The sequence below is a fragment of the Phacochoerus africanus genome, chromosome 2 (assembly GCF_016906955.1).
Source record: "Phacochoerus africanus isolate WHEZ1 chromosome 2, ROS_Pafr_v1, whole genome shotgun sequence".
Taxonomy (NCBI): domain Eukaryota; kingdom Metazoa; phylum Chordata; class Mammalia; order Artiodactyla; family Suidae; genus Phacochoerus; species Phacochoerus africanus.
In genome coordinates this window covers 93,154,116-93,158,060 of record NC_062545.1, presented here as the reverse complement: position 1 = coordinate 93,158,060, position 3,945 = coordinate 93,154,116, and the positions used below count along the sequence as shown (strand labels likewise).

At 37.4% G+C, this 3,945-nt stretch overlaps 1 pseudogene; it reads right to left on the bottom strand.

Moving 5' to 3' along the window:
* On the bottom strand, positions 1–2,878 carry LOC125120676 (olfactory receptor 5D13-like; annotated as a pseudogene).
* Positions 2,879–3,945: the final 1,067 nt, after the last annotated feature.

Sequence of the window (3,945 nt, the reverse complement as noted above, 5' to 3'; positions counted from 1 at the left end):
TTAACATTGATTTAATAATTTAGCCTTGATTAACCTCTTCACTGACTCCTTCACATCTTTGTTTCTGAGGCTGTAGATCAGTGGGTTCAGCATGGGGATGACCACTGTGTAAAAGACAGAGCCCCACTTGACCATGACCCATGAACCTTTGGAGTTAGGAACACGGTAGAGAAAAAGGATGGTCCCATGGAAGATGGTGATGGCGGTCAGGTGGGAAGCACAGGAGGAGAAGGCTTTGTGATGCCCCCCTGTTGAGGGCATCTTCATGATAGTGATAAAAATGAAAACATAGGAAGTAAGAATGACCATCAGGCTACTTATTTCATTGAATGTGGCTGAGACTAAGATGATCTGCTGGCCGATGTGGGGGTCAGAGCAGGAAACAGCCACAATGGTAGCATGCTCACAGACAAATTTGTTTATGACATTATTCCCTCTGAAGGACAATTCCAATAGAAAGTGGGTAAGGGTCAGGGAACAGACCATAGCCCAAGAGTATGATGCACCCACTAGCTAGGAACAAAGCTTCTGGGTATGACAACTGTGTAGAGAAGAGGGTTTCAAACTGCCACAAATCAGTCATAGGCCATCACTGCCAACATGAAAGTTTCTGTCACCACAAATAGGCAGGCAAAGAAGAACTGCATGATGCATCCAGTGAAGGAAATGGTTCTGTCCTCTACAACCAAGTTTTCTAATAGTTTGGGTGTAACGACTGTGGAGTAACAGAAATCCACCAAGGAAAGGTGGCTGAGGAAGAAGTACATGGGGTGCAGAGTCTGGGACTGAGCTTGATCATCAGGATCATGCCCAGGTTCCCCAGCACAGTGACCGTGTAGATGGTGAGGAAGACCAGGAAGAGTGGCAGCTAGAGACCTGGATAGTCCAAGAGGCCCTATAAAGTGAAAGTGACACCATCACTCTGGTTTTCTTGGTTTCTGTGGACAATGTATAAAATTTGATTCAGAGAAATGAGAAGTAAATTTTTGATACTACAGGTTAAAATGAGGAAATGTGGAGAGACCTAGTGAATATCTATAAATTGTGTTACGGAAAATACTTTGTTTCAACTTTAACATGATTTTCAAAAGCTGGAATTTACTAATATCACAGTTTTAGAAAGAGTATGAAATATGTGCAACTGGAATAATAAAATAAATTCATCGAGTTAGGGAAAACAAAATTAGAGGTGGCTCTGTCTCAAAAGATGTGACTCAGTATCTTTAGCGGCAGCTGTCTTCATGAGACAGACTGAACTAATATTTTGCATAAATATGATTTTAGTTGAATTGCTGCTCTTGAGAGAAACATATTAAGAAAGCATTGAGAATCTACAAGTTCTTCTCCACCTAACTTGTTTTATTGTAAGAATGTAGAACTCAAAAGGCAATTAATGACTCAGAAAAATGGTCAATTTTTATTTTGCTGTTGTTGCTCTATTTCTGGATTTTCCTTTCCAATAACCCTGTTACACTTAATCACACATTTTTCTCCCCTCATTTTGGGTATTTCTTGCAGAAGAACAATCTAATTCAGTAGCTACATTTAATTAATTACTGAAATTGTAAAAAGCTTTCACCTCTTTGGCGTATTTATAACATATTTAGAGGGATTTGCGGTGGAAATAAACTTAATATTATCGCCAGACTATTTTTATTATACTGAAGATAATTCTATAACGTCAATATTAAGTGGTCAACTTAGTCCACTTAAAAGACTGCAAAGATGAGGCAGTGCTCCCTAAGGTGTTATAGTATGATTTTTAATTGATTTGGGATTATCTTGCTTTGAGTTGGTTTCTACAGACATAGAGATAATCATTCCAATTCCCTATGCACTTAAGTTTCTTGATCTCATCCAATAATTTTATCTATGTTACAGCAGAAAATACTTTGTTTCTACTTTTAACATGATTTTCAGTATGGGCAAGGAAGAGAGACATGGGGTCAGAAGGCAGGAAACCATGCATCAATGCAAACAGTGGGATCCATGGGCAGACAAAGAAATGCAAGAACCTGCAGACTGACAAGGAACCATGCACTTAGGGGTGATAAGTGCTCAAGGGGCAGACAAAGAAAGGTGGAAAAGGGTGCAAATCTCTAGTATCTGAAAGTAACCTGTTGCTCATTATCCCCACATTATAATAAAATTATAATAAAATTATCTATGCTGATAAGAAGTACCCACCATGCACCAATGCCATGACACTTCAGATGAAAGCTAAATAAGGACAAAAATCCCTCCTCCCTTTGGTAAGTGGGGCTGAGATGAAAATTAAAGAACAGGAACCCCCTAACACCACCTTCCCAGTGAATAGTCTGCTCATACAATCAGGTGTCCCTTATAACCAGTATGCCAAAGAAACACAGGGCAGCTACTTGCCTCTCTTGAAGAGGTGTGTTTCTCATTTAAATAAATCCTCACTTTTCTTTCTCAGTTTCTCTCTCATTTCTAAATTTCTTCTGTGAAGAGACAAGAACCTAAACTTCTGGAACATCTCCACTTGACTCATGGCCATAGTCAATAAATGTCGGCCCCCCAAAATAACAATTTCATCCACATCTGTAACACATTACATATTTTGCTTATTTTTTGTCATTTACAATTTTATCATTTTCTGTTTTATAGTACAATAAAATCACAAAAATGAAGATGGGATACTAGGATAATGTGGCACACAACAAAATGTATTGAATAAATGAACATGAGTATTTGAATGAGTAAATTATAGGCATACAATATACATGTTGGGGTAAACACATAATAATATCATTATATTATGAATAATGTTCATTATAATTTCTGAAGAAATCTGCACTGTACTGTAAACTCACAGTGTACTAAGACTCACCTGTAGTCCTAGGAAACAAGCAGCCATTGGGAAATCCCAGGAGACCTAAGCTTCCTGAATTAGCATACAATAAGGATACTTATGGGGGGAAAGCATGCACTGAATTATTTTCTAAAAATAGCCTGTGTGCCTCCAAATTTCCTCAACTATCTTTTTCTGCCATATAATTCATTCTTCTCAAAGTCACTTCCTAAACTCTTACTGAAACCTTTTAATGCACTCATCATAAAAAGAAGTTCATTTCACACAGAATCCTACAAAAAAATTATGTCTCATTCAGAGCTGAAATTAAGTATTTATTGTTTTCACTCAATTGTTATGACTTTATCCTCCAAAATAAAATGTATCACTTAAAGGTTTCCTGCACATATATAATGATGTCATTCACATGTCCTCACTCTCTTCTGTTAATATTCCTTTAGATTCCTTTGACGATGCATGTGATTTAATCCTTCATCACATTTATGATTCCCTGAAGATATTTTCAATTTAATATAAAACTCATTTAGCGCATATTCTATCACTGGAGATTCCTCCCCCCAAAATCAGTATTTGTTGTCAATGGCTACTACAAGAAAGTCTGAGCAGCCAAGAATTGAAAGGAAAATCATCACCATCAAAGATAAGTATAGTTTCCAATATGCATTTGCTCCTTCTTACCCACACGTCTTCTCTATACCTGTAGCTTCTCGCTGTACCTCCTACGCTGTACCTCCTACACTCTGTATTTATCAATAGACTTGGAGCCAAGGTCTAGGTCCCCCATGTAGCCCCAGGAAATGTCAGTCATGATCAGCTGTGAGCACAGGTGTTGTGTACACTCTTTCTCTCTTTTCCAGGTACATCTATCATTGCAGACCGACTATGGGCTCAGTACGCTAATAAGTGTTTAAGAAACCATAAAATTATAAAATATAAACCGCATCTTCAATTTTTCACTTATGAGAATTATCCTGGGGAATAAGGCATATAAGCACAAATGATACACAACAATAAATAATTCTTGTTATTAAAATATATGCATAGAAAGAAAAGGGTAAGAATACTGTTACTGAGAAAAACTGAAATATTTCCTAGAAATGAACCTAGGGAAT